This window comes from Miniopterus schreibersii (assembly GCF_964146895.1).
Source record: "Miniopterus schreibersii genome assembly, chromosome: 20".
Lineage (NCBI taxonomy): Eukaryota > Metazoa > Chordata > Mammalia > Chiroptera > Miniopteridae > Miniopterus > Miniopterus schreibersii.
In genome coordinates this window covers 8,314,985-8,336,142 of record NC_138122.1, presented here as the reverse complement: position 1 = coordinate 8,336,142, position 21,158 = coordinate 8,314,985, and positions in this window count along the sequence as shown.

Here is a 21,158-nt window from a genome sequence, read left to right as displayed (position 1 = left end):
CATAAACACCCTCCGTCCTGGCACAGGCCAGGGTGTGCGCGTGGCTCGCCCTGTCTGCGTAGGTTGCAACCCTTTCTTTTTTCCAGAATAAGTCCTTTTGCTGACAAAACACCTAGTCGGTATTGTATTTCAGTCGATAATCGCAACATATGTCTTCTTTATTTTTGTAAGCTTTATAAAACATACATACAGACGCACACGTCAGTCGTAAGTTGCCCTTTGATGAATTGTCACCAAGTGGAGACACCTGTGAAACCCACACCCAGATCAAAGACAGGATACTAAAAAATCCCAGGGCCCCCCAACCCCAACCCCACTTCCAGTCGCTACCCCACACCCAGCCCCAGGGCAGCCACCATCCTGACTTCTAACACTGTAGACTAGTTTGTCCAGTTATTTGAACTTTATGTAGTAAAATCAGAGTCTGTCTACTTCCATGGGCGCCTTTTTCTCACGCAGCATAAGTTCGTAAGATTGGTCCTTCTCGTAGGTAGTTGCAGTTCATTCATTCTCATTTTCGTACGTATTTCATTGGTAAATATGCCGCGGTGTTTTCATCCACACGACTGCGGGGCACTCGGGGAGCTTTCGTTCTGGTGGCATTGGTCATAGAAGAGCTGTGAACAGCCTAGAACGTGATTTTTGGTGAACATACGCATGCGGTCCTGTCGGTGTACGCCTTGGGGTGGGATTACAGTCCTCAGAAATATATTTCAAAGAAAAGAAAACAAATTCGAGTTTGATACAGATTTGACGGTTGCAAGCGATGGATTCTGTGATTGCAGCTGGCCGTGAGAGGGGGTGGAGCGTGACAGCTACGGCCTGGGGAGACGTGCAGATCTGAAGGAGAGTGTTCAGAGAAGCATCGTATTTATTTAAAGTGATGGGAAAGAACTCGGAAGAAAGGTCACAGAATCATTCAGCTGCATGAGGCTGGTGGGCAGGCGTCAGTGACGACCTTCAGAGAGTCGGTGTAAGATCACACGGTCATCCTCCATTCTTTTTCCTTTTTAAAAAATATTTTTTTATTGATTTCAGAGAAGGGAGAGGGAGAGAGAGATAGAAACATCAATGATGAGAGAGTCATTGATCGGCTGCCTCCTGCAGCCCCCAACTGGGGATCGAGCTCGCAACCCGGGCATGTGCCCTGACCGGGAATCGAACCGCGATCTCCTGGATCCCAGGTCGGTGTTCAACCGCTGAGCCACGCCGGCCGGGCCTCTATTCTTTATGTCCAGTGTTCCGACAGTGAGAGCTGCGAGCCACTGGACAGGAGAGACGTGGGCTCCTAAAAAATCTGTGCTGGGGGCTTTGGGGTTTGTTTGTTTTTTTATAATTCTGGATGGAGGTAAGGAGGCAGGTGAGATTCTATTATCCCAAGAAAAGAAGAGTCCACGTCACCATTCTCTGTCCTGAACCCTCCTGCTGTGTGTGAGTGAAGTCATTTCGCTCACGGGAGCAGATCCCCTCCCTGACCCATGCACGATTTTTATGAACAGCTTTATGTCACTCTCACTCTTTTAGAAAGTGACAGAATTAATCTCCCCATTTTCAAAATAGAAACACGAGGCCCCAAGGGAATCCACATTTTCTCATTTCAGTTGTAGTCGACCATCCTGGAAGTTCTGTCCCGGTAGCTGGAGCGACCCAGCCTGGGAACCAGACGGAGACGGGCTCAGCCTTCCACCCCAGCCGGCAGCGCGGCCCAGCCGACACCGTCACCCTGTTCACAGTGAGGCAGCTGCTTGTTAAACACCCGTCTACAGCGCCCTCCAGCTACTCCGCGTCGAGCGGCGCCTCGCCAATGCCCGCGGTGCGGGGCATTCAGAGCCCAGTAGACCGCTTTACAGTTCAAGCTCCCATCACCATACGGCTTCGGGCAATTTATTTTTCCTCACTGTGCCTCAGTTTCCTAAACCTGAAAATGGAGATAAAAGTAAGAAACTGATACCGTTTCTCAGGCATACACAAGCTGAGCAACATAAGGCACATAAAGTGTTTGTCGGCTTAGTCATCACTCTACATGTGGCAACGACAAAGCATGATCCTTGGCGAGTTGACATTCTTGTAGGGGAGGCAGGGATGTAAACAGAACACAGAAAATACATGATAAATAATGAAATAGAAATTTTCCCCATGGATTTTTTTTTATCCGCACAAACACCAACGCTAGCATTGCTCTTACATGTGGCCTTTAGGAATTCTGCAGTAAGATTTCTTTCATCTCAGTCAAAAAATAAGCTGCTAAATTAACAATAAAGGGCCTCTTATGTGTCCAAGAACTTTCAGACATAGGAATAGTTATCTGGCATTATTAAGTCTCCAAGCTATATTTCTCAAGCTTTAGCTGTTACATATTAACATATTAATATATCATATAGAAACACTTCAGAATTCTAATTCACCTACAATAGATATTCTTTAAGTTTTTGACAAGATAATGGCATTTAAAAATACCATAGCCTCTGTCTTGAGCTCACCCTAGCAAAGCAGTGCGATCCCAGCTCCCCCCTACTCTTGCCTGTTATTACCAGGGTTCCTGGGCGGTCCAGGGATGACCCCGTAGCCGCTAGACGCCACCAACAAACTTCCTTGCAAGCAGCTCCCTCCTCTGGTCAGTCGCTCGTCCTCTGTTTGCTAATAAGGCTGCTCCCCCCCCCATCTCTGATGTTAAAATCTCACCTCACTGCCGCTTGAGCTCTGCTGCGTCCTGAAGCTGAGACCACCGCCTTTCTCATAGGACGTCTTTCCAGGCACCGTCTCTGCTTCTGAGCTGAGCTGCGGACCCTCAACTGAGCCACAGCAGGAGAGTGGGTGCCTCGGACCTCGGGGACCATGCGGGGACCCGAGGCTGCCACTCCCTAGGATGCCACTTGCCTGTCTTTCCTCGCTGCATCCACAAGAGGGCACCTGGTGCCAGCTTCTCCGGCCAGACCTGTAGCCTCCGAGACACTTCCTCTTTTGCTCTCCTACGTGTAGCACCCAAGAAGGTGGAATTTACAATATCTTGCATCCAATCAAAAATCACCAGGCATGCAAAAAAGAGAGAGAGAACACCAGAAAAATACCATCCATGAGGGGAAGCAGCAAACACGAAAGCGATCCAGAAGTGACGGAGGCGGTAGAATTGGCGGGCAAGTGAGGCAGGACAGCAAGGAGCTAGGGAAATTCCAGGGCGGTGGAATGGGGAAACCGAGACAGGATCATTAAGGCTAAACAATTGGGGCAACTTGTAGCCAGCTAGCGAATCCAAGACCTTATCTCCCCTAACCAAGGACATTTGAGAGCAAATGGTTTATACTCTCTCCCTAACCAGAGAATTAAACAGCTTAAATCACCCTGGTTGGGGAGATAGAAGACAGAGACCCAATTAATGCCATTTGTGCCAGTCAAACCCAAGCACACGTGAAGTCAGGCGAACAAATAACAAAAACCTGATTAGAGCCCGGCCGGGCGTGGCTCAGCGGTTGAGCATCGACCTAGGATCCAGGCGATCAGGGTTCAATTCCCGGTCAGGGCATATGCCCGGGTTGTGGGCTCGATCTTCAGTCGGGGGGTGTGCAGGAGGCAGCCGATCAATGACTCTCTCATCATTAATGTTTCTCTCTCTCTCTCTCCCTCTCCCTTCCTCTCTCTGAAATCAATAAAGATAGATTTTAAAAAATAAAAACCTGAATAGAGCGAGGCAGACCCAAGATAAAAGTAAAACAGTACAGCAGGCCAAAGAATTATCCCAAACTCCCTATATGATCATTTTGATACATCAGCATATTAAAAACACACATGGAAAGCTGGTGAATATTCTGCTGAAACCCTCCCCTGAGATTCTTGCCTACCAAAGAGAGATAAAACCCTCAAAACAAAGGACATCTTTGCAGGCTCGCTCTAGAGCACACCCATGCCCCTTCTTGGGCATGAACTTTTATTTCTCCTAAACTCTAAGGGTCGCCAGGGCTTGCAACCAGGGGAGCAGTGGGCAGGGGCAGCTCGTCCTGGGCTTACCCCCTAATCCTGTCTCCAAGGCCCCCTATTTCTCTGACTTCTCAGTGAGCTAACCGCAGCCCTGCCTTGGCCCCCTTCTTTCCTATAACATTTCTAGGGAGCCAAAGCAGCCCTGCCCAGGCTCTCCAGTTGCTGCGTCTGTCCTAAGCCCTTCCTTGTTCCACTGTCCCCAGCTTTAATAAACATACTCTCAAAATCACTTGGACTCGTGTTGTGAGATCTTTCCTGCACGAAGTCAAGAACCCACACACCAGGCAGACCCTTCCTGGTCCATCTGGGCCCTGTCCGGTAATACAAGGACATTAAGACAGTTATAACTGTACCCTATATGTTCAAGAAGTTAAAGGAAAGACTGACTGTGATAGTAGAGATGTGGAAAATATTAAAAATACCCACTGAACTTGTGAGAATAAAGCTACAATGTCTGAGGTGAAAATATACTGGATGAAATTGACAGCACATTAGACACTGAAAAAGAAAAGAGCCATGAATTTGAGACATAGTGATGTAAACCATCCACAGTAAGATACAGAGAGAAAACACCAAAAAAATTAACAGAGCATCCGTGCCTGTGGGACAACTCCAGCAGTCTACTATATGACAAGAAAGGCACTACAAAGCCTTCAAGAATAAAAAAGAATCCTCTATAAGCCAGAGAGCCCATCAGAATTTTTAATTAGCTTTATTAGAGAAAAATACTGTAACGCACAAGACCCAAACACACAAATCTTTGTGGTGGAACCTGATGAGGGATCCCCAATCCAGACAGTCTGTTCTCGGGCTGACAGCTGTCACCCCAGGACTTAACATCTCATTGCTCATGTGTTAATGTTTTTTTAATAGTGTAAAAATAATATACGACCAAGAAGGGGTCATTTCAGGAACACAAAAGTTGTTCAACGATGGGAGTCCTACCACCATAAACCATTACATTTTAACACTAAAGAATAAAATCCACATTATTTCATAAATAAATTCCAAAATTTTTTCCTAAATATTTAATAGCATTACAAATAAAAACACTAATTAGATTAGAACTATAAAGAAATTACTTAAACAGGATGAAAATTGTTTACCAAGACTCAGCATCAGACTTCTGCTTTCAGTCACAGTGGAATAACAGAGACTGGTTTGGCCTCGCCTCCCTGAATAACTACACGCCGGACCAAGCGTGGGAAACAAGAGTGTCACAGTTTAAAAACAAGCCTCGGGAGAATGAAACTGCCTCCCAGTAACCTAGTGCATTCTCAGCCAAGCCCACGGACAGGTAAAGGAATCCAAACAATCCAGCACCGGCTAACGTGAAGTGTCCGACCGCTGGCGTCCATCCCGTGTTACCAGGCCCGCCAATGAGCAGAAACGCGACCTACAACCCAGAAAAAATCCATCTATTGATCGAAAAGCAATTCTGCGAGCACAGGGAACACAATGAAGCTTGTGTCGCCTCCTCGCAGCTCTTAGCAGCAGGTGCTGGCTCAAAAATCACAGAACTGCAGGCTTCCTGTCTCTGATTTTTAGCGCAAACACACCAAAAAGTGATTTAGAAGGGCGGAAAACAGAAGCTCAGCTGATACGTTATTTCCTCAGGATTCTCTAAGCCTCACGTTTTTAAACTCTTGCCTCACATTTTTAAACTCTTTTAAACGTTAAGCCTCACGTTTTTAAACCCTTTTAAACTTTTGACAGCTTTCCACTCTTCTCTTTGGTAAGTATGTTCCTGTTTTATTTTTAATAAAATATTTTAGTAAAAAATATTTCAAACACAAAAATTCAAACGACACGCCTATGACTAATTTGTGCGCGTCCACTGTTAGAGATGTCTTTGTTCTGTCATTTTCCTGTAGGTCTCTAATAATAGAAAAAATTTATAATATGCGGCTGTATGCCAGGCACAGTAAGTGCCGAGCACACATGTGCAGGACACCATGTAAGTATGTATATGTTCTCATATAAAATACATATATTTGGGTTATTACCGCAGCCCTATCTGGTATATGTTATCATCAGTCCCATTTCACAGATGAAGAAACTGAGGCACGCAGAGGTTCAGAACTGGCAGACTTGGGTTTGAACTCAGGCCATCTACCACCGGAGCCCATGATTTTAAATTGTGTACTATAGTGCCTCCAGCTAACACACAGGCTGCAGAATAGATGATCGATTTTAAAAAATAAAACTGCACAGATGTAACTGATGCAGCTTCCCCCCATGCTTTTTTCTCCCTACCTCCCCCAAAGTAGCCACTAATCTGAAGGTGCCGGTGGTTCTCATACACGACTTCCCCTCCCCTCTCCCTACCTTGGGGTCTCGGGTGAAGACATCTGAGTAAATCATATTTACCCAGTTTTAAGCATACAATCAATGTTTATCAGTCCACACAAGCCGCCCTTCTTATTTTTTGGTAAGTGGATTTATATATACCTTTCTGTTTCCGTTCTCCATCCTCAGTCCCTCATTTCCACATTGCTCACCTCCACAGTTAACTGGTCTAATGTGCTTTATATGTATTTTTTAATTTCCATATTTCTTTGTAAAACTCATATTGACAGTGGTGGTGATGTATGTGTATTTTATTTTATTTTTATTTTTTTAAATATATCTTTATTGATTTCAGAGAGAGGAAAGGAGAGGGAGAGAGAGAGATAGAAACATCAATGATGAGAGAGTCATTGATTGGCTCCCTAGCCCACAACCCGGGCATGTGCCCTGACCGGGAATCGAACCCCGATCGCCTGGATCCTAGGTCAATGCTCAACCGCTGAGCCACGCCCGGCCGGGCTGTATTTTATTTTATTTTTTTAATTTATCTTTATTGTTGAAAGTATTAGAGGTGACCCACTTTTCCCAATTGACCCCCTCCACCTTGCTCCCACCCCCTTCCCAGGCCTTCACCCTGTTATTGACTGTGTCCATGGGTTGTACATATATGCATATAACTTCTTTGGTTAGTCTCTTCCCACCCTCCACCCCCCTTCCCATGTCCCTCTGAAATATGATCGTCTGTTGCATGCGTCAATGTCTCTGGATCTATTTAGTTCATCAGATTCTTTTGTTCACTAGCTTCTTCTTAAAGAAGACCCTTCAACTTTTCCTGTAGTGCTGGTCTGGTGGTGATGAACTCCTTTAGCTTTTCCTTGTCTGAGAAGCTCTTTATCTGACCTTCAATTCTAAATGATAGCTTTGCTGGGTAGAGCAATCTTGGTTGTAGTCCCATGTTTTTCATCACTTTGAATATTTCTTGCCACTCCCTTCTGGCCTGCAAGGTTTCTGTGGAGAAATCAGCTCACAGTCCTGTGGGTGCTCCCTTGTAGGTAATTAACTGCTTTTCTTTTGTTGCTTTTAAGATTCTCTCTTTGTCTTTAACCTTTGGCATTTTAATTATGATGTGTCTGGGTGTGGGCCTCTTTGGGTTCCTCTTGTTTGGGACCCTCTGTGCTTCCTGGACTTGTAAGTCTATTTCTTTGCCCAGGTAGAGGAAGTTTTCTGTAATTATTTTTTTCAAATAGGTTTTCAATTTCTTGGTCTCTTTCTTCACCTTCTGGCACCCCAATAATACGAATGTTGGGCCACTTGAAGTTGTCCCTGAGGCTCCTTATACTATCTTTATATTTCTGGATTCTTTTTTCTTTTTGCTCTTCTGGTTGAGTGTTAGTCTCCTCATGTTCCAGATTGCTGATTTGATTCTCAGCATCCTCTACTCTACTGTTGATTCCCTGCAAATCATTGCTCATTTCAGTTCATGTAGCCTTCCTTTCTGATAAGTACTTTATTAGGTCATCGATGGTCTCACTTGTTTTCATAATAGTCTTATTAATATCCTTGAACATCCGTACAACCAAAATTCTGAACTCTGTATCTGTTAGCTTGCTTGGTTCTATTTTATTTAGTTCCTTTTCTGGAGACTTCTTCTGTTCTTTCCTTTGTGACATGTTTCTTTGCCTCCACATTTTGGCTGCTTCCAGGTGTTTGTTTCTATGTATTAGGTAGAGCTGCTATGTCTCCTGGAATTGGTAGAGTGGCTTTGTGTAGTAGGTGTCCTGTAGTGTCCAGTGGCTCAGTCTCCCCAGTCACCTGAGCTGGGCCTTCTAGGTGCTCTCCTGTGTGGGCTGTGTGTTCTGACCTGTTGTAGTTGAGCCTTGGTTACTGTTGGCATCACTGGGAGGAACTGACCCCCAGGCCAATAGGCTGTGAGGACCAGCTGCAACTACAGCCAAAGAGCTGCTATGCTGGAGACACCCCTATGGAGCAGGATTTATTTCAGTGGAGCTTTGGTGTTCACTGAGTGCGCCCCTTGAGTGTCACTCGTGGATGTGGTAGGGTTGTAATCCAGTGTGGTGGGGTCTGACCACCAGGTGCACTGTCTCTGGGGCCTCCAGGGAGGTGCAAAGTCAGCCTCTGCCAGTGCCTTGCCCAGGGTCACCCAGCAGGAGCTACACAGCAAACTGTAGTTGGCTGCTACTTGTGCTGGGTTTGGGGTTGTCCAGGAGAGGCCAAGCTATGAGCCAATGCAGCTGCTGCTAGTGCCAGGCCTGGGGCCACTTATCAAGACATATGGGGCACGCTGCTGCTTGTTTGAGAGATGTTAGGAAAGTCCTAAGCATGAGGCTTGAGAGGCCACTTGCATAGAAAAGCCCCTGGGAATGGCCTGGATGAGCTGCAGGTGGGAGGGGCGGGGCCTCCGGGAATCACGGGGCGGGGCCAAAGGTGCGAGTCAGGTGCTGGGGATTCAAATATGGCGCCTGTCTGCCGGCTGTGCAGGGAGGACTCACCTAAGGAGCCACGGCCTCCACCAGCCCTTCTGCCCGGGAGGAAGCCGCCCTCCAGCTCTCGCCAGGATCTCAGGCAGGTTAGTTCCTCCCCGAGTGTCCCGGGTCCTTTCAGGCTGCTCCCGGCGCTGGGCTCAGAGGGAGCGTCCGGGTGAGTCCGTGCCGGGCCCTTTAGAGGAGCTGCTGGGGCTCCCGCGGCCTCCGCGACCCTCAGCCACAGTCCCCGCTGGTTTCACAGCCCGGAGTTGTGGGACTTTTCTTCCTGGCCCTGGGACCCTGGGCTGGGGGCCTGCTGTGGGGCTGGGACCCCTCCCTCCTCCGGGAAGCCTCTGCCACCGAGATTCCCTCCCAGGTTTACCCTCGGGCACCGGGTGTGGGCCCGCGGTGGCATCTCCTCAATTCAGCCCTGATCCGCCCGCGTCTGTGCCCCTCCCCCCGGTCTCGGTGCTTCCTCAGTCCCCTGGTTGTGGGGCTTCTGTTCAGCCAGATCTCCGGAGGCTCTGAGTGATGGTGACTCTGTACTTTGGTTATGATATTGAGGCGGTTGCGGGAGGCGGCGGGTGCAGCGGTTACCTGCGCCGCCATCTTTTTTCCTCCTTTAGTGGAAAGTTTTAAGCCAGCCCTGCCCATGGTTCTTGTGCATCTAGGTTAACACACTTGAAATACCAGAAGTAATGCCCCTCAAACGTGGTATTAACCCTCAAGAGAGCACTTAATTTTACTATCCTGTAATCCAGTCCCTGTCGTGCTTTTTTTCCTACCTCCACGTAATCTGCCTTATGTTCCCTCTCATTCCTTTATTGAAGGGTCAGTTTATTAGAGGGACGTACCATGTACACTAGATCGCAAAACATCTTTTTAGGCAAATTTGGTTTGCAAATTTGGCAAATTTGGTTTTGTTATTAATAAAACACAGTGTTATTTTCTCCACTTATTTGCTTACTTTTTGTTACTATTGTTAATCCAAGGATATTTTTTTCCATTGATTTTTAAGAACCATCAACCTAAGAGAGACACATGAATTGGTTGCTTCCCACACAAGCCCCAGCTGGAGCTAGGGATTGAACCTGCCGCCCAGGTACATGCCTTTGACTGGAAAGCGAACCCACGACCCTTCAGTGTGTGGGCCGATGCTCCAACCACTGAACATACCAGCCATGGCACTGCCTACTTTTTTTAAAGGGGTTTTTAAGTTTATTTTCCTTATTTTTATTGAATTTATTGGGATGACATTAGTTAATGAAATTATATAATACAGCATCTGTGTGCTGTATTGTATGTTCACCACCCAAGTCAAGTCTCCTTCGGCACCATTTATACCCCTTTACCCTCTTCTACTTCCTCCAACCCCCCTTCCCCTCTGGTAATCACCTTACTGTTGTCTCTGTCTATGAGTTGTTTTCTTAAAAAATATTTTTAATTGATTTTTAGAGAGAGAGGAAGGGAGTGGGGGAGAGAGAGATATCTATGTGAGAGCAAAACATTGATCAGCTGCCTCCTGCACGCTCCCTACCAGGGATCAAGCACACAACCCAGGCATGTGCCCTGACTGGGAATCATACCAACAACTTTAGGTGCACGGAATGGCGCCCAACCAACTGAGCCACACAGGTGAAGGCTACAAAGATTTTTTTGGTTTTGTTTTGGTTTTTGTTTAATCCCTTCGCCTTTTCCCCCCAGCTCCCTAGCACCCCTCGTCTCTAATAGCTGTCAGTCTATTCTCTGTATCTGTGAGTCTGTTTCTATTTTGTTTGTTTTGTTCATTAGATTCCACATATAAATGAGATCATACAGTACTTGTCTTTCTCTGACGGGCTTATTTCACTTAGCACAATACTCTCCAGGTCCCTCCATGCTGTCATAAAGGGTAAGATTTCCTTCTTTTTTATGGCTGCGTAGTATTCCATCGTGTAAATGTGCCACAGCTTTTTTATCCACCCATCTACTCATGGGCACTTGAGCTGCTTCCAGATCTTGGCTATTGTAATAATGCTGTAAGGAACACAGGGGTGCATATATTCTTTCTGATCGATGTGTCAGGATTCTTCAGATATACTCGCAGGAGTGGGATTGCTGGGTCAAAAGGCAGATCCATTTTTAATTTTTTTAGGACCCTCCATATTGGGTGTTTTCTGCTACCTTGTCTTCTAAACCACTGATTGGATCCTCTGCGTCATCCAACCTACTGCTAGTTCCTTCTAGTGTATTCTTCATTTCAGATATTGTAGTCTTCATTCCTGACTGGTTCTTTTTTTATGGTTTCTATCTCTTTGTTAAAGTTCTCACCAAGCTTCTTGGGCACCCTTATAACTATTTTTATGAACTCCATATCTGGTAAATTGCTTGCCTCGATTTCATTTAGCTCTTTTTCTGGAGATTTCTCCTGTTCTTTCATTTGGGGCATGTTTCTTTGTCTCCTCATTTTGGCTGTCTCTTTGTATTTGTTTCTATATTAGGTATATCTGCTATGACTCCCAGTCCAGGTAGGGTGGCCTTATGTAGTAGGTGTTGTGCGGGACCCAGCTCTGCAATCTCCAGTGAGGATCATCCCCGACCACAGTGTAAGAGCTGCTATGCAGGTGCTGACCAAATGAAGTGAAATGTGCCTCAGCAGGATCTGGTGCCTGCCAAGATCTTCCTTTGGATATGCTGCTTATGAAGCTAATTGGATCCTATTCTGATGTTTCCTGATACTAGCCACTGGGTGTATTCGTTCTAGGGCCTCTTGGGAGGAACTCTGGCGCAGACCAGTGTCATACACTGCACTGTGACTGGCCCTGAGCAACCTGTTTGGAACTACAAAGTGATCTAACATTTGTGGCTGTTTCTGCTGGGCCTGGGTGTGTGCAGGAAGGACCAAGCTGTGCACCAAGGCCAGGTTTTACCAGTACCAGACCCAGGAGCAGGTCAGCAAAAATCCCAAGGCATCCCGAGATCTGCCTCTGCCTGCCTCCACCCTCCAGCTGTCTGATAGTCTCAGTCTCTGAAAGAGCCTCTGGTGGTACTCAAGTTGCATGAGGTAGGTTCTCAGTGAGTCACCAGGTAGGGGTGAGTGGTGTTCACCAAATAGATGCAGGTTCAAACTTAGTGCCCGTGCTGGGTCTGAGGCTACTCAGCAAATGTCCAGGGTATACCACGTCCAGCTGTCACCCACTGGGTGCCTGCAGACCTTTGTGGTGGGGTAAGAGTCTCAGGGAGTCATCAGGGTGAGGCCAGCCGAGTTTATCAGGTTCAAACAGACCAAGATTTGGCCATGTGAAGGGAGGGCTCTGCATCAGTCAGGCATGTGAGGGAAAATGGCCATCATCCTAGAGCCACACAACAGTCTCTTCAAGATTCTGCCAGGAACCTGAGCGCAACAAGGCAGGGCTTCTGGGAGCCGGGAGGGTGGGGATAGTGGATCTTCTGTGAGGGGGAGTTGCCAGAGTTGCCGTCAGACTTGGGGAAAGGTGGGAGGAGTGCTCCCTGCCCCAGAGCCACACCACTCAGTCTGTCCTGGAATATTCCCAGACTTCGGCAGGGTGGGGTGCCTTGAGCCCATAGCGGATCTCCCATGAGGGGGATGCACCAGTCAGGTTCATGGAAAAGTGAGGGGACTGTCCCTAGCCCCAAAGCCACACCATTCTGTCAGTGACAGCCCTGAGTCTCCCCAGACCTCTACACCCCAGCCCAAGCAGCTGACTCCTCAGCAGGGTGTGATCTCTGCAGGGTGGGGCCACAAAGAGTCCAGAGGGTGGGGCTATTGTTTTCCCCAGGCTGATGATGTGAGGAGGGGAGTGCTCCACTTAAGAAACACGGTGTCTGTGGTGTGGGAGGACTCAGCACAGGGGTTCCTGCAGCTGTCCCCTCAGCTCTCTCCCCTGGGCCACAAACCCCAGCCTCTCCTCACATGACTCCAGTCCACTCCCCCCTCCCTCTGCTGGAGCCCATGTTGGCCCTGTGAGAGGGCAAATGTCTCTAGCAGACTCTGGTCTCTCCCTGGAGGGCAGAATCCCCACAGATTTTCACAGCCACATGTTATGCGGGCACCTCTTCCTGGCTCTGGTGCTCTAGGCTGGGGAGCCTGGCATGGGTTTGAGACTGCAGGCTTCTCAGGGGGAACCTTTGCAGCTGAGACATCCCTCCTGGATTGCATGGGAGCGGGGCCAGCCCTTTTTCCATCTCTGGAACCAGTCTCCATGTGGTTTCTACTGTAAATTTTTGGTTATAAGACTTCTCTTCAGCTAGTCTTCAGTTGGTTATTCAGGTTGACTGTTTCATATTTTAGTTATAATTCCAGTTTTGTCCTGGGAGGAGGTGAGTGTAACATCCACCCATTCTGCCACATCTTGGATCTCGACCTCTTTCATTCCAAATACACAAAAGAAGCTGTAAAACTGTTACTCCCTGGAACGTTTGAGATCTTGCTTCCTGGCATTTATCTGCAGTTTGGGCTCAAATAAACTCTAATGAAAATTCAAAACAATACTGTAGACTTTACAAACCCTGTATACTTAGGCTATACAGAATATATAAAACAACATGAAATTTAATCAAGCACAAGAGAAATAAACGATGCAATCATGAGAAAGGTAAACACAAGATCTTTGAGGCTGCTGCTGGCATAACAGCATCCTGTCTTACAGAGAAATTTTTTTATAAGTAGAAAGAGTACAGTCTAAAATAACAATAATAAATCTAGTATAGTACATACATAAACCAGTAACATAGTCATTTATTATCAAGTATTATATGCTGTACATCATTGCACGTGCTATACTTTTATACAACCAGCAACACATTGGGCTTGTTTACACAGAATCGCTACAAACACGTGAGTAATGTGTTGTGCTGTGTTGTAGTGGCTACAGTGTCACCAGGTGACAGGAATTTTTCAGCTCCATCAGCATCCTATGGAATCACCGTTGTATATGCAATCTGTTGTTGACTGAAACATTACGCAGTGTCCGGCTATATTAGTAGCTCATGCATTTCTGTTGTTAAAGAGTATTCCATTTTATAGATATACGTACGTACCACGTTTTGATTATCTAGTCACCAGCTGATAGACATTTGAATTGTTCCCGGTTTTGAATACTTTGTATAATGCTGCTATGAACATTTACATATAAGTCTTCGTGTGGACACATTTTCATTTCTCTTGGATACGTACCTAGGGGTGAAATGGCTGAGTCATATAAGTTTGTTTAACTTTTTAAGAAACTGTCAAATTGTAACCCAGAGTGGCTATACCACTTTACAGTTCCATAAGCAATATATGAAATTTCCATTTTATTCACGTCCGTCCCAGTTCTTACTATTTTCTGTATTTTTTTATTTTAGTCATGCTAGTGGGTGCATTGGTAACTCATTATGGTTTAAGTTACACTTTTCTAATGTTAATTGTGTTAACCATCTTTTCATGTGACTTTTCAATATTCATATCTTTTGATGGTGAAGTATCTATTCAAATATTTTGCCCATTTTTAATTAGGCCTCCTTATTAATTGAGTTATAAGACTTCATTGTAACTCTACAAGACCTTTATCAGATATATAACTTGGAAATAGTTTCTCCTAGTCTGTGGCTTGATGTTTCATTTTCTCAGTGGTCTCTTTTGAGTTTTTAATTTTGACGGTGTCCAATTTATCAGATTTTTCTTTTGTCAACCATGCTGTTGATGCAGATAGCTTGGGTCCTCGCTCGTCTGTCCTGTGCAGACATGTGGAAACTTATCCAGACCTTTCGACTGTCTCATACTCCAGATCTTCCTGTTAAATTTTTGGGCAGTCCCCTAGTTCATTGCTTGTCCCAGCCAGGACTACTGGCTGAGCCACTGGTTTTACCTGTTTGTTTGTCATTGAGATCACAATTATTACTTACAGTGCTGCTGGGCGTGGGTTCTTCCAGCTCACACCTAACCAGTGGGACCCCGCTGGCAGTGAAGCTGTGGGGTTCCCAGCCCGGACACCCGGTGGCACCTCCCACGAACTTCGTTGGGACGTGGAAGAAATGGAAACAGTCCCAGGAAGATCTCCACAGAACCTATTGTTTTTACTCAGAATTCAGTGTTTCATTAATAACCCCTTTGGTCAATTTCCAGAGCCCTTAAATGACTATTTTTGACCATTTGGTCCAGGTCCAGTTTTATAATTGATTTGTGGGGAGAAAATGTTCTGGGAAATGGGATTGAAAGACCGTGCACATGAGACTGCCTTTCCAAACAAAAACAAAACTAGATCATTTGGGGTGTTGCTGGAGCACCAGCTCATTAGTTTAGAAATGAGTAGCTGAAGAAAAAGAATTAAGCATTTATCCTGCCTTTTTGGTATGAATTCTGTATCAGGGAAATCAGATCGTTTCACAGGGTGAAGGTGAGTGTGTGTAGAAACGTTCTACCTAATTAGTGCGTCATGAATGATAGAAAATCACCATTCGGCAATTTCTAATGAAATAACTAATTCAGGTAATGATCGTCAATAAATAAATTTAACAAAATACGTCCAAGATTTCTATGCTGAAACCTATAAAACAATATTGAGAGAATTTAAAGACCTACGTAAAGAAGAACAAACTATGTTCATGTGTTGAAAGACTCAGTATAGTAATCATTTAATTTCCCCAAATTGATCTGTAGATTCAGCGCAATCTCAGTCAATCACTGTGTGTGTGTGTGTGTGTGTGTGTGTGTTTGAAAAACAATAAGCTGTTTTAAAATAAATATGAAAATGCAAAAACTCTGAGAATAGTAAGACAGACTTGAAGATCAAAGCTGAAGGACTTACATGATCAGATATCAAGACTTACGATGTCACAATCTAACAGCCGGGTTTGGCCAGTCAAGAAGCCTCCCGGGCACAGAGGCTGACAGTGAACTCAGGCCGAGTGCCAAGGCTGTGCCCTGGGCCCCTGAGGCGCCAGGCATTACCTCCATCACCGAGACAGTGGCAGCCTGCACTGGAGATCTGTATATGTCATCAGTTTGCCGAATGCTTATTCCTCGCTCCCTGTGCGGGACGGAGGCGAGGACAGTCTGCATGCCCAGGGATGGCCTGCAGCCTGCCTTCCGTATGTGGCCGCAGGTGTGCCTCGGCTCCCTGGCCGTGTGCCACCAGGGGCAGGGCCTGACCTTCAGCAAGCCCCGGTCGCCACAGGAGCTTCAGACACCCACTGTGTCAATGACATCCTGATGGTGGGGCCCACCGAAAAGCAGGTGGGGGTGCTGCTGCCGGCAGTCACAAGGACTAGTGACAATTGGTCCGTGAACCCAGATAGAGTCCGGGACCCAGCACAGCAGGCGCAGTTCCTCAGGGCCACTTGGGCAGGAAGCCGAAGAAACATCCTAGATTCAGTAAAGCAAAGAATGGTTGACTGTGGCAGCCTTCGCTAATAAAAAAGAGGTCCAACGTCTGGAAGGCCCCTCTGGGTGCTGGAGACCAGCTGCACCCACATGGGTGGCCTTTTGTTCCCCCTAGTTTAGGTGACCCACAGGCACCCATTTTGAATGAGGCCGTGTCGGCAGCAAGTCTTGGAAGCTGTTCAGTGCGACTGTTCCAAACGCCTTGAGACCTTTGGAGCTACCAGCGCAAGGGAAACACAGGCGTCCACAACGTCCACCCCGCTGACCGGGGCCGGGCACCATGGACCTGCCACCGGGGTGTGCTGACCTCTTAGGGTTTGGACCCATAGTTTGCCTGAGGCAGCCACCTCTGAAGGGCGCTCTTAGAACAGCAGCTCTTTGCTTGTAGTCAGGCGCTGGTGGAGACCGGTGTGGTGGCTCCCCTGCCTGACCAGGCCAGTGTGGGCTCTAACCACTGCACTCCAGTGCAAAAGAAGCCTGTCGCTGTTTTTATAAATTTTCGGCATTCCGTTGGATTTTCCAATTGTTTCATTTTTAGGATGTTTCTTCAAGCTAGCTCCTGTGTCCTTGTGACAAAACTTCTGTATTTACCTAGGTTCCCCCAAGTCAGAGCTAAGGAAAACGTCTGTGCACAGTTGATTGCAGAGAGCCGGAGTGAAAATGTGGAGAGTGTCACCGGGAAGAAGGGACAAGTTGGCTTCTGGGACTATTTTTCTGACTGATATTTTTGAGGAGTCTTTTGAAATATGTCTCAGAACTACCTACCCAGGGTATAAGAGTGAAGCATTTATGGCCGGGCTACTTTCTCCGTTGATGGGCAGTGGCTCTTGGGCCTTTATTGCCCCCAAATTCCTAGTTGTAGATGCAGGACGGCTGAGCGGGGCCCTGACACAGCCTACAGCCTGCGAGCCTTAAAGGAGCCCGAGGCGGGGAGCAGGAGGTCACGGCGGGGAGCAGGAGGTCACGGCACAAGCGGGGAAGCGCTGCCTGCTGGTCCCCGCGCGGGCTCGCCGCAGCCAGGGCTGGCGGAAGGGCTGAGAGGGTTTTGAAGTGTTGTACAAGACGTGTCTAGGGCACTTCACTTTCAGCCACTCGTGCTCTCTTAAGCCCTGTCCATCGCAGAGCCTCCTTCCATGCGATAGCCAACCACAAATTCTGCAAGGATTCCGTGTAAGAGGATTCGTGGAACAAACCACAGTCCCCCTGACTGGGACAGCCATCATATAAGACCCGGTCCAAACTCCTTCACCCTCACCAGCACTTCAGCTTGAAAGTCTCTTCTGAAAGAAGTGAACAATCTTCGCCGCCACCCTTCCGTCCAGTGTTATTCCCCTGGCATAACCAAGGTAGCTTTCCACACCTTCCTTTATGCTCATACATGTAACACACACGCACACACGCACACCTGTGTGTGTATGTAATATGAACTCATTTTTGTAAAACAGAAAGAAAAGAAAAATAAACTAAATCTAACAGATACATACAGAACACTCAACAACAGAATACACATTCTTCTCAAGTGCACATGGGGCGTTTTCCAGGATAAACCATATGTTAGGCCACAAATCAAGTTCCAATACACTTTAAAAGATAGATATCATACAAAGTATCTTCTCTGGCCACAATAGGATGAAGTTAAAAATCAATAACAGAAAACTTGAAAATTCACAAATTTGTGAAAAATTAAACTTCACATTCATAAACGTTCAATGGGTAAAGAAAAAAATCACAAGGGTAATTAGAAAATACTTCTAGATGAATGAAAACAAAAACACAACATACTAAAACATATGAGATGCAGCAAAAGCAGTACTGAAAGAAAAAATTATAGCTGTGAATGCTTGCATTAAAATCAAGAAAGATCTCAAATTAACTATATAACTCAAGAAACTAGAAAAAAATAGAAAAAACTAAACCCAGTGGTAGCAGAAGGAAGGAAGTAATAAAAAATTAGAGCAGAAGCCCTGGCTGTAGTAGTTAGAACATCGGCCCATGCACCAAAGGGTGGCAGGTTCGATTTCCAGTTGAGGGCATGCACCTGGGTTGAGGGTTCCATTCCCAGCCCTGGTCAGGGCATGTTTGGGAGGCAACCAATCAATATGTCTCTCTCACATCTATGTTTCTCTCTGTCTCTCTCTCTCCCCCTCCGGCCTTCCCTCCCTTCTACTCTCTCTGGAAAAAAAATGTAAAAAATATCCTTGGGTGCATCCAAGTTGGAAACAAATGATCTCTACTCACAAATGACATAATCTTTTACGTAGAAAACCCTAACTATCCCACAGAAAAACTGTTAGAAGTAATAAACAATTCAGCAAAGTAGCAGAATAAAGAATCGACACCCAAAAATCAGTTGCATTTCTATACACTAACAACAAAATCTGAACGAGCAATTAAGAAAACAGAGATCCCTGGAATAAACGCTTGCATAGATTTTTTTTGACAAGGGTGCCAAGATCATTCAATGGGAAAAGGAGAGTCTTTTCAACAAATGGGAAAACTGGATATCCACATGCAAAAGAATGAAGTTGGATCCTCACCGAATACCAACATAAAAATTAACTCAAAATGGGTAAAATATCTACACATAAGAGCTAAAACTACAAAACTCTTAGGAGAAAACATAGGGGGAAATCTTCATGGCATTGAATTTGGCATTGATTTCTTGTCTATGACATCAAGCACCAGGAACAAAAGCAAAAATAGTTAATTGGACTTTATCAAAATTTAAATGTTTTTGTATCAAAGGACACTGTCAACAGAGTAAAAAGGTAGCCCATAAAATGGGAGAAAGTATTTATAAATCACACGTCTGATAAAAGATTCCTATCTGGAATATGTAGAAAACTAAAATTTACCAAAAAAAACCCAGCAACAATATATATCCAATTCAAAAATGGGCAAAGGCATTTCTCAAAGAAGATATACAAATGGCCAATTAGATGAAAATATACTCAACAGCACTAACATTACGGAAACGCAAATCAAAACCACCTCAGGATGGTTATCAAAAAGCAAAAAGCGCCAGCACTGACGGGAAGAAACGGGACCCCTTGCGCGCCGTGATGGGAATGTCAAACGTGCCGCTGCGGCGGAGAGCGGCCTGGCGGCTCCTGGGAAACAGCGGAGCTGATGCAGCAATTCCGCTCCTGCGCACACGCACCAAGGAAGCGAACGCAGAAGCGCGAGCAGGTATTTGCAGACCAAGGTTCACAGAAGCACCATTTACAACAGCCGAAGGTGGAAACAACCTAAATGTTTATCAACAGGTGAATGGATGAACCGAATGTGGTGTACGCATGCATCGGACCTGTATTCGGCCTGAAAAAGAAATGAAATTTTGACATGTGCTTCACCGTGGGGGAAACTTCGAAGACGTTATGCTAAGTGAATTAAGCCAGACCTAAAAGAACAAATACTGTGTGATTCTATGTATATGAAGCACCTTGAGGGTCAAACTCATAGACACGGGATGCAGAGGAGTGGTCACCAGGGGCTGGGGAAGTGAGAAATGGGCAGTTATTATTTAAGGGGTTTACGGTTTCAATATAAGGTGACGAAAAAGTTCTGGACATAGTGGTGATGGTTGTACTGTGACTGTACTTAATGTCACTGTAGTGTGTAATTTTAAAGGATTAAAATGGTAATTTTTATGTTATATATATTTTATCACACACACACAATCCCTCACTACTCTGCAAACACTTTAACTTTAACAACACATCATGACAGTTTTCCTAGTCAGTAAATATCAATCTAATTCATCCTTTTTGACAACTACACAATATATCCTAGAAAGGGCATGTTTAACTACGCCCGTATAGCCAAACGTTTGCTATTATAAATAATGCTGCGGTCAGAATCTGTGAGGTTCTTAGGCTGTATTAGGAGTCTCCAAACTGTGGTTACTGGGCAAAGTAAATAGTATATTTAGATCTTTCTTTAAGCCATTTTTAATTTTTGTTTGTTCATGGTATAAAACAGGAGCGGGGATGTTCCGCAGTAGTTAGGTTGTGGATTTGGCTGCATATTGCAAAAATCTCAAATAGCTGTGGCTTATACAGGATGGATGTAATTTTATGGGCATTCCAGGACAGGTGTGGAAACGTCCTCCTGAGGTCATCCAAGAGTCCAGCCTCTTGCATCTTCTTACCCGGCCCTCCACCTTCACGGTCAGGGCGGCTCTCGGCCAGGGCACGTTCCACCCGCTTCCTCCCAGGGCCCTGCCTCGAGGTTTCCCGGACCACTTCCACCAACAGCCTGTTGCCCTGAACCTGGCCACGTAACCCGTCCTAGCTAAAAGGGAGACGCCGAACGATCGCACTCATTCTGGGCGGCCATGTGCCCAATTAGTACCATGAAGGCCAAGGGAGATTGGAAACTGAGCAATTCTCTGATAAGATATTCCAAAGAATGGTCAATTATGTCCGCAATAGTTATAAAATAAACCATTTTCCATTGAATTAAAATGCCATCCTCATGTTTAGTAAGGCCCACATATAATTGGGCCTGTTTCTAGACACTAATCTATCATATTAAAATAGCTTTATAAGAGTTGTTAGCTGTTCTTACTGTATTTATTTTGTATTAAATTTATGGGGGTGACAATGGCTAATATGAACATATTGGTTTCAGGTGTGGGTTTTTATACTGTAGTAATTATTGTTGTTTATATATTAGTAATTTATCTTTTGTTAACTGTTTAATTATTTGATTTACATTAGTTTTACAGATCAAGCTAGAGTGGTCAGCCTCTTTTGTAAAAACTGGTTTGTTCTGACCCTTGGATATTATAATTTGAAGCAGAGATCATTTTCCTAGTTTCGATTTTTAATGTTAAGAAGCATCTCTACCCGCCAGTAACTACAACTAAGAGGCCACATATTTGTTTCATTAGAGGAAAAGAAAACCTTACTAAAGAGAAGGTGTGGTCATAGCAGGGATGGATGAGAGAGAACAGGATTTCCCAGGGTAGCAGCATCCAAGACTCCACCGCACATCCGTTTAAAACACAGTGAGTGTGAGCAAGCCCCAGGTTGATGGGAAATTAAAGA